The sequence below is a fragment of the Epinephelus fuscoguttatus genome, linkage group LG8 (genome assembly GCF_011397635.1).
Source record: "Epinephelus fuscoguttatus linkage group LG8, E.fuscoguttatus.final_Chr_v1".
Taxonomy (NCBI): domain Eukaryota; kingdom Metazoa; phylum Chordata; class Actinopteri; order Perciformes; family Serranidae; genus Epinephelus; species Epinephelus fuscoguttatus.
The window spans coordinates 19,777,182-19,791,567 of NC_064759.1; positions in this window are offsets into that span (position 1 = coordinate 19,777,182).

Here is a 14,386-nt window from a genome sequence, read left to right on the forward strand (position 1 = left end):
CTGGAGAGAAATAGAATAATGTGTTAGAATATAGAACTGCTCTTCGTGTTGTCTACATTTTGCATTGCTATACTATTTTTATTCCAGAAGAGGGTGCAATACAGTTTCTGTTTTCTCGTGCCTGGATATCCATTATCTGCCAAGTTGACTTTAGCTCTTCATTACCTGAATGACCGTTGCCTGCAATTTGAAGTAAATGATAGAGGTCATTGGAGGCTTAAGACTTGAAAGACATGTGTGTTTTGCATGATAAAAAAGACCTGGTGATTGAATAAATTTGTTCTGGCTAAAATAAGACAAGGGAAATAATTCATGATCAGGGCTGTGGCAGGGATTTTATAAATACTGAAGTCATGAGTCCAGGTTTAAGAGTTCACCAAAAAGGATTTTTCACTCTTTACTGGTTCAGTCAGCTGTTCAATTATATTTTTCTGTATTTTCCCCCAATATGACGATGTAAATACTGATTCTAAGTTGTTTCCACACTTTAAGGAATGCAACTCTGATGGGGAAATATTGACTGCTGACCTAAAAGTGCCAAGGACGTGACCTCAGTGTCCTCAGTGGAGACTACGGCCCTGCTTATGAAATGCAAAAGTGGTAAAATATCTGTGCTCTATATTTACTTGAAAGGAATTTTGGAATATTCACTCTGGCTGGGAGGTGATATGCAAAAGAAAAAAAAAAAGACTCGAGTTCGATATGATTTTCATCAATTCAGAATGGATGCAGGACTTCAGCAGACCTATTTGACACCTAAATGTATGAAAGGCCAAGTCTTTTCTGCTTGTGATGATGCTGCCTTTACAGTGTGTACGGTATGTTACACAAGTGTGGCTCAAAGCCAAGGTAGGCAAGTTTGTAGAGACTCCGGTCTGGAGAGGCGCCATCCAGTATTCAGTTTATACAGCAGGGAGACCAAGGAATGTTCTCTGTTCATTTTCATACAGATGAAATTGGAACTGACTGCATCAGCAATCCACTGCAATAAATGATTTTTCAAATCAGAAGGTATTTTTTCCCTCTTTAAGCTGAAACTCAGGCAGAAAAACCCCCAAAAGAAACTGTTTAGATTCAATCTAAATATTTCTTCCATTTTAAAATCTACATTTACAATAGAAAAGTCCATCTAACAAAGCATATTTACGCAGACAGGAAAGAAACAAATACTGTCAAATCCCTTTTATTTCAAGCCAAATGTATGTAAAGACAAACTCTTACATTCTACTGTTGACATTCTTTACGGTCGCACATAAGGGTAGAGTGGCGTGTATATGGAGGGCATTAGAGTAAGAGAAAATGAAAGGCCAAAAGCCATCTGGAACACAGCACACAAAACAAGAAGAAGATCAAATTTGCACCATCTTGTTGGTTGCCATTTACTATTGTTGTTTGTAGCTAAGTTCTTTATTTGTATTTTTCTCAAATAAAAAAAAAATATATGAAAATGAAATGTAATAAAATAAAATAAAATAAAATAATGAACTGAAATGACACAAAAGATATGAAATAAAATAAAATACAATAAAAATGACATAAAATAAAAAAAATAGAATAAAATGAAATAAAACAAAATTAAATGAAATAAAACCAAATGCAATCATATAAAATAAAATAAAATAGAATACAACAAAATACAATAAAATAAAATAAAATAATGGTGGGGTGACAGGACAAGAGAAGCCCTGAACACAACCTTTTGGTTTGGCAAGCCATTCACAGCCACATATTTACAGGCAGTAATTGCCTTTCTGTATCTTCTTGCACTTGATGCACTCTGTTGAATGTCTTTAGCACTCACTAAATGATCCTCCTTAAATGTAGTGGCTTCAGATCCATTACATCGTTATGGGAGTTTGTTTGAAATTCTCACTCTCAGCACTGGTTCAATCATTTCTAGCCAACAACTGAAATTTCTTTTTCTTTTCTTTTTTTTTTTTTTTTTTTTTGTTGCCCTAAGGAAATTAAGTTTCCCCTCATAAAAAGCCACCGCCAGTTAACCTCTTCAATTAGAAGACGCACTAAACACAGTTTACCCAGTGTAGTCTCAGTCATTCTGTCATCAGAATGACTGCAGGGTATATTTTGTCTGTCCTCACATCTGTATTCAGCGGTTGTGCATTTTACAGCTGCTGAACCAACAGGCTGGCTGAACTTCATGTGACCTCGATTTGCATGAAAGCATTGAGTTCGGCGAGGCACTGCCACCACGAAGACAATGAACTGATTGGGCAAGCATTAATCAGAATTTGCATGTAGGAATGCAACAGGACATGGATTGACCATCGATCTAACATCTATGACAGAGTGACCACAGTATATGATTGATGTCCTCAGCTGCAGGAAAAACACCAGACTTGAGCGAGGCTTATGAGCAATTTTAAACTAATAAAACCTCATGACAGGGTACATGTGCTGCTTAAATAAAAAGAAACACCAGTGAACAATGTGAAATTATTACTTCTGCGCCACTCCAGTAGGTTTATTCATCGTGAATCAGTCATCGTCTTCTCTGTTCTTTTCACACAGATTTAAAAGTACATAAAAAGGAGCGCTAAATTAAACCACTTTAATAAGTATCATATTTAAGGTGCAATTTTGTATCAAACACACAATTATTTTATACGCTAGATTTTATAGACCAATATAACAAGGGAGAGGTTGAAAACAGAGGAACTCCATGTTCTTTGGCCTCACATCAGGGTGCTTGAGTCAGAACACTTAACAGATGATGTGAAAATTTCCCCTATTGCCTCACGCTTTTGGTCTTCTAGTCATGAAACATCACAGGTAGAGCTTGTTTGTGTCTGACTAAGAGCCAGCATCTGAAATTGCAGCATTCATCTTGCAGGCAGATACTCATTCGGCTAATCAGTCTCCACCGTTTGTGACTGACAGCTCAGGAGCTGAAGGGAGTGGGGCTTCAACAGTTAGCACCAGAGCACCTGTGTTTGATAAGGTTATGACAGAAGCTCGTGCAGACTGATACTTTAATCCCAGCATGTGTCGTACAGATTTTACATATTCTGCTAAAGAGTTTCATTCCAAAATAAAAATAAGTTATGAGATGTCCAGGGTTTCCAAAACTGACACATTCTTTCAAAGTGATGAATGATATGAGAAGCATCCAAAGGAGAGGAGATGTTTTAACTTTAAAATTAGAAATAGACCTGCGATAACACTTGAAAAAAGTTCCATAAGGAGTGGGAATTAATAGAAAACAAACTGTGATAAAAGGGGATTTCTTCAGTGGAAAACAGTGGAAATCTGACAAGCTTAGGCCTACAACTGTAACAAATTTACTGTGTGCTGTAAAACCAAGTACACTGTTTCATCATAAACAATACAATTAAGCTACTTCCCCACTGTTCCTCAGCGAGGCTATAATATGCTGTGGCAGGAATTATAAACATTTGCTTTAAAAACTTTTGCCCACCCCCATGCCCCCTGTCCTGGTGAGAAATACCAGATGCAGAGGATTTCAGTGGGTAAAAGTACACTGGTTTACAGTACACAGTGAGCGAGGAATAAGTAAAACGGGGTTAGTGTGACGGATGCCACTTCACAAGTCAGTGGCAGTGTGTTGAAGCTCCACATAGCTGCTCATGTGAACATGTGCATTTGTGTGTTTGAGCATAATATTTCAGCTTGGCTTACTTGCCGAGGCTCTGCTTTAAATCAAAACTGGAACACCAGCTAGATGACAGAGCGCAGCCTGCAGCCGGCCTGACTAAACAAAAAAGAAAAATTGACAAAGGCCTGAAGGTCGCTCCTCCTTATAGTCTCACTGTTGAGAGGGTTTGCACTAGAAAGCTTACATTTCTGTTGAGAGTGCTTCGTGGCTTAACTGATGGGCTACTGAAGTGCTGAAGGCTGGTGGTCACTGTGTGTCATGTGCCATTTCATCAAGGTCTGCTGTATTTAGACAGGGGTCATTGCTGCAACAAGGGTGTAATCATGCAGAAACACATTATAGAGCTCCATTTTAGGTGGGAACACGACAGTGTGAGGCAATGCCAGCAGCTCAGCCCTTAGGCACAGTGGTGCTTTGAGCTAAATGCTAACATCAGCATGCTAACACGCTCAATTTGACAGTGCTAACGTGCAGCTTTTAAGCAGGTCTAATGTTTACCATATCCACCCATAAACCAAAGTGTTGGACAAGCTGAGATTTTATTCTGATGATGGTGCTAGATGGAAGTTTTAGGCCTTGCTAAGAGAACACCAAAGTGATCACAGTTCATGCTGAGGGGGACATGAATGTATAGGCCTATATAAACTTCAGTCCATACAGTTGTCGTCAAGACATGATGTTAAAACCCCAAAATGTCAACCTCATGGTGGCATTAGAGGAAAAGTCAGGGAATCATCTAAGTCAGGATTCATCCTCTGAAGACCATGAATGTTAGTACAGTTTCTATAGATATTTCAGTTCAAAAGTGAGTGATGGACTGATTTTAGAGACTATCAGGGTTTTTGCACTCTTGAAATTCCTGGAAAAGTTATGAAATTAGAAAAACCCTTTTCCAGGCCTGGAAATGGTTTGGAATTAACACAGTGTTTTGGAAAAGTCTTAAATATATAAGTTGTTTTGGCCACTGTTTAGAATATGTTCATTAAAATCCCAAAACATGTCTAAAGTTGCGTGAAATACCTTCCTAGTTTAAAATCTAGCGCAGAACGAATGTTGAAACGTCACTCGTATTACGCATCGTGCCATTGCCAAGTTTGCACCACTTTTTTGGGGGAAAATCTCGCTGTCACATCAGGGGAGAAACAGGAAAATGCAACCAAAAAGCTGATGTGTAGCAGGTTAACTAAGTCTTTCACACTGAGATTTTAGGCACATAAGATGGGTGAGTATTCAGTGTCACCATGGTAAATCGCTGAATGATGCTGGTGACAGCAGCTAATGTTAGCTTGAGTGGAAGGCTGCTGCAGTCATACTGAAAAGCAGCATGAGGCCCCAATCAAACAGAAAGTGTTTCAGCAGCTGGAGGCAGCTTTTTGTAGCTGTTCTGAATGAAAATGAGGCATGTTGCTCGTGGTTTTTGCGTTGCAACACATCTTGCGTTTCTGCACTCTAGGCACCTGGTGTTTTTGCAGTAGCACTCTGACTCCTCAGGGTGAAATACTTAAGCTCAGAGTGGAAAAGTGCCCCACATCATCTCTTTTTTGTCATCTTTTTTCTCCATTGTCCAGTTGGATGATTTGAGAGGCGGGCCTTCTGTGGTCGTCACGACTGCAAGTTTATAGTTGGTAAACAATGGAGGGGAAACTGGTCATAGCAGTTGCTGGATACCCAGTGCTATACGGCCCAATGATAGACAGCAGGTTGTCAAACTGCCCACAAGTCATCCTAAAATATGCCTGGAAACAGTCATCATCGAGGTGAAGCTCCTGGACCAACTGGTGGTACTCCCCATGATCTACCCTTTTTTTTAGGGTCTCATGTACCCATACAGATCTCCGTTTCCCTGTGCCCAACAAACTATTTACTGAGAGCCTCTCACCCTCAACCAGAGCTACAGCAAGTACCCTCTGCCTGAACATTTTAGGAACTTGCTACTAAACAACAACAACAACAACGGTAGACTGATTACACAGGAATGTTAGTGGTGTGGTGGGGTGGTTGCCTGACAACAATAAAAAGGGGCAGTGAGCAGGCCTCGCATTTTGCAACCTGCAGAACTCTTTCTGTGTGATCGGGGCATGAGATTGTTGTCTCCACTAAATCTTAGCCTAGATCAGTGGTCCTCAAACTTTTCTTTGTCATGCCCCCTTCAGAAGCTGAGAAAAGTTCAGGACCCTTCATCTCACAAGTTTTCATCAATCATTAACAATAACTGCGGAAGCAACTCATAAAAAAAGGATCCATGTTCAACTGAATGTATCAGCAAACTCTTTTTGGTTTATTTCCCCTGCATTAATTATATTCATTCAACTGTGTTTCACTCCATATTTTTCCCCTGGTCATCCACACCCCACCTGCAGTGGCTCTATGTCCCCTCAGAGAGACTGGCCCAACAATTTGAGAACCACTAACCATAACCTAACCATATCTTGATCCAGACATCTATACATGAAATATTCACTGACAGGACATGAAGGTGATCAACCAAAATTAATTAGTTATTAGTTAATATATCATTCATGGGCATATGCAGCAAGTTGTTGGTGGGAATGTCTTAAGATGAGTAAAGTTAGCAAATACAAGCAGTTCCACAAATGCCTGAAAGTACATGTGTGATAATGTACGGCTATACTGCTAAATAGGCCCACCCATTATAAACTGCTTAAATAAAGTCATGGAGATGGGGTAAAATAAATATAAGAAATGTTATGGGAAAGTTTCAAGGGTTTAGTGGTAAACTGTGTGGGAAACCTGGACTATCATAGCAAACAGTGTCTATTAAATACAGTAGACCATTTACTTGACATAAACCCTTGATGTCACAGCATCCCAGTGTAATTTCCCAGACACGTCTCTAAATTTAGGCTGTGAAGACATTTGAAAACACTGAGGTCTTTATTACAAATATTGGATCCTTGTACCCGTGACGCCAAGACACTGAGAAGAGTAAGGCACTCTTGCCAGGAGCTCCTGTCTGCAGATAGCACGCACACCTCATTTATATATAGAGATACTATTGCCAGTTTCAAGAGGGGATTAGACAGATTTGAAATTACATTGAGGCAAAAGAGGGAATGAAGAGAAGTGAGAACCATGAATCATGAAACAAATGAAAACCAATCTTGGAAAAACCCAGCTGGAGATGAAGTGATGGAATATGTTGTTTTTCAACAGAACAGGTTTCACTAATGCGCAATATCCTCTGTGTTTATTTTCACCAATCCTTAATCTTCCACTTATTTAGTTCACGGCTTGTCGTGGCCACAAGTTTCACACTACATTAATCATAGCATAATCTGTTGGCAAGGACCTCTGGGAGGCTGTCTCTGAGCCCTCTAACAAATGATGTTTATGAGTGCTAAACTGTGGCATGTAAACCATCATTTTAGGTTGAGATAAGCCACAATAAGGTGAAAATTGATACTGGAGAATGTTCAGTACAGGCTGCGCACTCACTAAACTTGGATCACAGGTCAGTTTCCACTTCAGTAATCAGCGACCTTCAATTTGAGTTGTAACATTAATGTGAAAGCAAAATAATTACTATTATCTAATGTCACTGAGAACCTCAACACAGAAAAAAAAGTTGAAATACATTTAAGATTTTTATTGTGGACATTTCAAGCTTTGTGGAAAGGCATGCATGATAACGTCATAATCACTGACACATCTCTGATGCACTTCTGATGCAAATAAAAAGGCAAAAATTGGTCTTGGCCATCCCACAGCCATGCCTCCAGGTGATGGTAATAACATAATGTGGTTTATAGAAATATGGGGTTTTACAAGAAGTTTGGTTACGTGAAACATTTTTTTCACTTTTGGTTAGTATTTTGCCCGATAAGATTGATATCTCTTGAAGAACATGTGGGAGCTATTACGGGGAAATAGGCCTGAATGGTCTAAATAACCACGATTTGAAAGGATTTTAATGGAAGAACGTTAAGGGCCTGTGTAACGGTAAACCACAGGGCATGACTGACTTAGCAGAAATGGGCTTGTGTCATACAGTTTCCGTGGCAACACAGAATCAACGATGAGTTCTCCCACACTCCTAAAGACAGAGAAAAGCGAAGTTGAAGCCTGCCTTTCTTACTGCTGCTTTAAACAATCATGGCAGCAGTTGACATTAAGTGTAAAAAAAATGCACCGATAGAGGCAAGAATATAAGTTATTCCAGGGTGTTTTACGAATCAATAAAAAAGGACCTTTTGATAAGAAAATATGTTTCTCAGAAACTTAAAACCAATCTTAAGTGAAATGCAAGAATGCTCCCCCGCCTGCAATCTTGATGTATCAAACCAGCTTGGTTGCTGCTCGAGCACTTGCTCAAAGAAGCTGGCAGCAGGTCTGTCTCTAGTTCATCCAAGACAAACACACTCCTCTCGCTCCAAAGGCCAAAGATGAGCTGCCATGGAGTTCAGGCCCCTCTCAGCACAGTGTCTGTGCAGCTGGTCCGCAGCACCAGCTTCACCTTGCCAGCGCAGGGTGTTCGTGCAAACATGGTTTGGACCTCGACTACACTTTGAGTGTCAGTAACTGGACTGTGGTTTGGCCATGATGTAAACTTGAAGGGTCAGCTAAAAATAAGTGTTGCATGGCGAGTTTCAGGCGGGCTGCGTGCCACAGTGCTTTTGCCAGCAATCTTCCCACTTGAATTGAAATAGTGTTCACCGGAGGTGGGCACCGCCATCCCTCTCTCTTCTCGCTGCTTGTTTTTCTGTGTCTCACCAAGGCAGCTTGTCTCTAACGTTTATCTGCTGCCCTTTCAATTAGATAGGGACAACAGAGAAGCCTATTTGGACAGAGGTCTGTGTCACCTCAAGGCTATGGTTGCCACTGCTGAGGTCATGCCATGAAAGGGAAATGTAGCAGTACTGTTTCCCCCAAGCACTCTGAAACACAAGTGATTACACTGACTGATCTGTTCAAGGGACCCTGGTTGGTGAGGATCAAAGGCAGCCTGGAGACCACCTGGAACTTGTCTTGGCAGTAGACTTGGCCTGTAGAGGGATGAGAGGCTCTGGGAAAAGGCGCATAAGAACTGTGCCTCTCGTTCCCATCCTGATCTTCGTGAGAACACAGGCTCTTTGAGTGAAGAACCTCCAAGGTCTCTTTGGCCTTAGCATCCTGGTAGGTCCTCCTGGACCCCCATGAAAGCTGGTTAAATCAGTTAGGACCAGGCACAGGAAGAGCAAAAGAAAGTAAGAGAAACTGCACCCCCTTTACTCAAAATTCATAACTTTTAATCCCGTTTCCACCAAATACTTTCGATATAGTACCTTTGGAACCAAAAACCCTGTTTCCACCGAGCAGTCGGGTACAGTACGGTTCAGTTTGGTACGCTTTTTTTATGTTTCCACTGTGAAAAGTTGTGGATGGTACCAATGCAACCGTTCCTAACCATTACCATTTTTGGTACCCCTTCTGTTGGGGTACCTAGCACACAAATCTGCCACTAAAGCCCCATTTCCACAAACACTTTCAGTATGGTACCTTTGGAACCGAAAGGACCCTTCAAACATGGTACCTAGACCCTAGTGTTTCCATTGCATACAGTACCTTTAAATGTGGGTGGGGCTGTTGTCACTCACTGCTCCGTCCAGCACTCACTGTATTTCCTCATTATTGGTGACACAGAGGAGTCTGCACCTTGTTTATCGTCCAGAGAACGAGGCTGCACGCCAACATTTTCATAACAAAATGGCTCAAAACAAAATATGCTGCAGTGAGAGTCTCTCTCCATGGGACTTTTGCATTTAGTCCTTCTCAAGCAAGCGCAGGGGTGTGTTGCAGGAGCCCACAGGAACAACACTCAGTGACGCTTTTTTTTCCCACCAAGGATTACAATATATGCAGTTCACATGATCTGGTCAAAATCAATATATATTTTTAAATGCTTGAAGATCCACTCATTACTAAAAGAATATTTCATGCAAGAGGGACACTAAAAACTAATGAAATGGTCAAAGTTGTCACAGTGAAATTTAAAGTGCTGATGGATTTTTGTCTCCAACTCATACATTGAGTAGCACTACAAGCAAACGTTCTACCTTAAAAGTCACCGGCAGTTTTTTTTTCTCAGTCTACAGCTGCTGTGAGAGTCAGGAAAACATTTAATTTTCTAGTTATCGTTTACTGATGTAGGTAAAACTTGTCATGGTATGACCAGTGGTTACATAAGTCTCAAAACCAGCCACAACTCAGCCCTGAGTGACCGTCCAATCAACGGACTGCAGTGTTCACAGCTCCACTTTTTAGTCCTAGATCTGTGTGCTAGGTACCCCAACAGAGGGGGGACCAAAAATGGGGATGGGTAGGTACAGTTCCATTCGTTCCATCCACAACTTTTCACATTGAAAATGGAAAAAATGCATACTGAACTGAACTGAACCGTACCAGACTGCTTGGTGGAAATGGGGCTACAGGTTAGGTTTAAGCAAGTCAAGTTACTTTCATTAGGTTTTGGAAAAGAAACATGGTGGAGCATCTTTAGGGTAAGGCAAGTAAAGTTATGTAGTTTAGGTTTAAAAATTAAAGTTATGCTGGGTTAGGTTTAGGGGTTAGGGTTAGGACTAGGGTTACATCTTGCCCCCAGTACCTCCTGCACACCTATACTCTGTCCCTGAACTTACGGTCCTTGGACATGGGTTTGCTCTGCACCCCCAACACCAACCTGCAAACCTTTGGTGACAGAGTAATTAGTGTGGCAGACCCCACTCTCTGCAACTCAGCAGAGATTTGCAAAACCCCATCACATCAGGTTTTTTAACCCCTAAGGACATTTACAAAAACTGCCAAAAACCCTCTTGTTTACTTAGGACCATGGCCTCCACCTCACTCATCTACAATAATCATTGCTATTATTATTTCTGGTCTTGTTTCGTGTTTTATTATCATTTTAATTTGATTTATTTATATATTCATTTTACTTACTCTATGAAGCAGCTTTAAGTACCTTGAAAGGTGCTACATACAGCAAATCCAAGTTTTTCTTATCATCATTATCATTAGGGTTTATGAAAAGAAACATGGTGATGATGTATCTTAAAATGAGTCAAAGTTCATTTGGTTTTACATGGTTCCAAACACCAGTCTCCTGGGGGAGAGTCCTTCAATGGAAAGGTTTGTGACCTATCCACCACCCCAACTTACCCTTGTTCCAGACTAGTTCCTTCTATACTCCCTTCAGTGTATTGGTTTAGTGATCATTGCCTTCTGGATTATCTAGGATACAGAAATTACTGACTCTTGATTGCATTACATTGGATGTATACAAATTGTGGTGCGAATATTGCATTCGAACAACCTGGTAAGTAGTTATCACGCAGGTAGCAACAATATTACAAATTTACACATGATTTAATCAGAAACAGTAATTGTGTTTGCAAATTCTCTGCACTCAACAGTAAAAGCAATTTTACCTATTTGTATTAAATGCTGTGAAAGTGAAGAAATATGGAAAAATACAGCAAGTCACAGAGGGACGTAACAAGAGTAAGTAAAATGCTGGACCATTTAGCTCTTAAATTCCTATCTATGGGCCAGTGGTGTGGTTTGGCGGACACATTACCCCTCTTTTTACCCTATGACAAACATCCCCAAGTGTGTACTCAGTGCAAGAGAAAAGACAGGATACATTTGGTGCTGAATCGGAGGGTGGGACTGTGTAAATGGCCGAGAGCTCTTACAAGTTGCATATTGGAAAAAGAAAAAAAATGCGATGCAAAAAGTGTTCTTAGTGGTCTGAAAATATGTCTATACAGAAATTGATTTTGCATGCTTATGGGCAATATTTTGTACATATGGCAGTGTTAAACATAGTCTTTACATGACCATGAAAAATCCATTTTCTGTGCTTTATTAAGGCCATACCAAACCTGTTAAGCAACATACTGATTGCATCTTTTTGTGGTTTGGTGCTTTCTTGGTCTGTTGCTATGCATGAAGGGCAATTGTGCTCAACATTTTATGAGCAAAGACATTAAAAGAGTAGTGACAAGTTTAATAATCTATAAATGTTAAACACTTGCATCTCAGACCTAATGGTTCAGTTTGTTTCTGTTTCCATTGCGTTCATCCATGACGCTGTGGAAGATAGCGAACCGGGTTTGTGTTACTGAGCACCAGAGGAAGTAAATGTAACCACTGGAAACAGACATGGGATGTTTGTTTCCACCAGCTTGGGTTTTTAATGATCTGTGTCCCAAGTTATTGCTAGATTGCTAAATGCGATTGTTTCCTAACCGCGTGTCCTTGGCAAAAAAAAAAAAAAAAAAAAAATACAGCATTACTATGATTCAAATGTTACCTTTAAAGGAGACACCAGCTTAGAAAGAGCATCAGAGTAAGTTTCCACCCTACCTCTCCGGTATCTAACCTGCAGCAACAGGACAGGACAAGAAAAAGCAGCAGAGCTTTATTGGCGCCCTTTTACATAGCTCTTAGACATGTTTACCAAAGTGCTGTCCTGGTCCTGCTAACCATGATGCTGTTGTTCTGGCTTCAAAGATGATCATAAAAAGCAAGATCATCCATTCAACCTGAGCCATGTTTGTCAGAAGTACTTCCTTTTTTTTCTGTGGTTCTCACTGAGGTGACCCTTTCTCTAGTGTCTCTTTCTCCAGTAGATGAAATTAATTACTCTTTGACCTCCTCCTGGTCTGATGGCCCAACACACTCACACTCTGACCTCGTCATATAATAACGTTTGGGTCATGGTCTTCCTACGTCCATCTATGACGTGCAAGGTACCCTGGGTGCGTTGGTTGTTGACGTTCAGGTTCAAGTTCTGCCTGTTACATGCATTGTCTTCTTTCAAAATACACTTCCGTTTCCACAGGAAATTTACCATTTACATACAGTCTCTTTCAAAATAAAAGCACTACATCGGTACAACACTGCAAATTGACATTTTTTTGTCTTCAACCACAAACACACGTAATTGGGTTTAGGAAAAAAGAACAGGGTTTGTTGGACCCATCCACCACCCGTCCTGCCTGCCCTACTCAGACTTTCGCTGCCTTAAATCTTGTCCTTGTCCTGACATGTTTCCCCCTGATGCCACCGGGCACCATTAAACTAAACAGCAACCAGCCGCATATCATGTGACTTTAAAGGATGCTTTTTTTGGTTGGTTTCTGACACCACAAGTCACTGCCCAAGTGCTGGATTTTGATGACTTTGGAGTGAGACTTGGCTCGTTGACCACATTTCTGCCGAGGTTGTATAGGAGGTTGAATTAAAAATAAAAGACCACTTGGACTATAAAAAGTCTAAAGACGTATACAAGACAAACAGACATCAAAGAATTAGTGGCGACGAAGGTTGCGTTCATGTCGCCTGTGTCTCAGCCATAAAAATGCACCTGAACACACCACAAAGACTATACCAATGGCCAACTAGCACATTACGTTCTAGAGAGAAATTAACTCTTCATATCAGCAGGCAGAGGTAGACTGTATTCATTGTTAGAAAAAGGGAAACTGGAAGACTGAAAGGACAGATTCAAGATGCTAGTTAGCCACTTAGCATACTAACAACACAACCCAATGTTGTAAGAACAAAAGATATTCAAGGTCCACCAAACAATTGCAAACAATTCCTGCTAAGGAGTTCAATGGCCAATATAATAAAATAATTTTTCTTATGTAACAACTTCATTTCAATCTCACTCCCGCTTGACTTCAGCCGCTTATTTGATTTCCTCACTTCCATTCCTCTTGTCACGCACTGAGTTGAACTGCTGATCAGTATTGACCGATGGGTTACAACAGCTTGGGTGCATATTCAACATGCTGCATTGGCTGAAAACAGTGAAAAAGGACTGACAAGGGTCAACTAGTGCCAATAGTGGGGGACAGATGACAGAAACTAGGGCGACAGGCACCCACGATGTCCCAACATTAACCAACAGCCGACCGTTGGCTTGGTGTGCCGGGGCATTAAAAGACACAAAGACACTGAGGCATGTTAATGAGCGGTGTCTTCTGTGCATACAGTGAAGTTGGTCCAAAGAAAAAACAAACAAGTTCACCTTTCAGTTTAACAATTCATGGCGTTGCATGCTGTGTGAGGAGACGCTGACAATGCTTTCTCAGCAGAGAGATAACTGAGTGCGCTGCTCTCTGAATCCACCAGGAATTAATTCAGTCAAAAGAATCATTGTTTTAAATCAAATCTACACTTTGCTGCAGTGGAATTTGAATGTATGAGCGCTAAGTGGCACTAAAGCTGCAGGGCTTGCTTGAGTTTATTTTTCAGTCCAGTCTTCAGAGGCCACAACTTCACAGAATAAGTCAGGAGTGACATGCAATCTAAAACATCATAAACACTTTCTTGGCATGCCTGGCTGGAGCTTAGAGTATTGTCCACAAATATGCAAAAACAATGATTTATACAGCCAAGACCTCCATACCTGAGGCCATAGAGGATATTTGGCACCCAGACAGATTAGCAAGACAGTCTTTTAAGAGAAGGTCCTTAGGGTAAGCTTAATTCGTGCTTAACATATGGCGAGAAAACTTCCCCTGAATTTTAATGGACTGCTTTGGTCACCTTATTGAACTCCTTATAATAGTGGTCTAAAATTGTTCTGCAAACGATAAGCAGTTAGACTGCCGGCCCCCTGCCATGAGCTATATGAGATCTGAAATCTTGGCTTCGACAAGAGAGTTAGGATAAAGAGCCAACCTGCGTCTGTCTCCAGGAGGAACTAAACCTGGGTCTGAAGGAATGTTCCAGACCATAGAG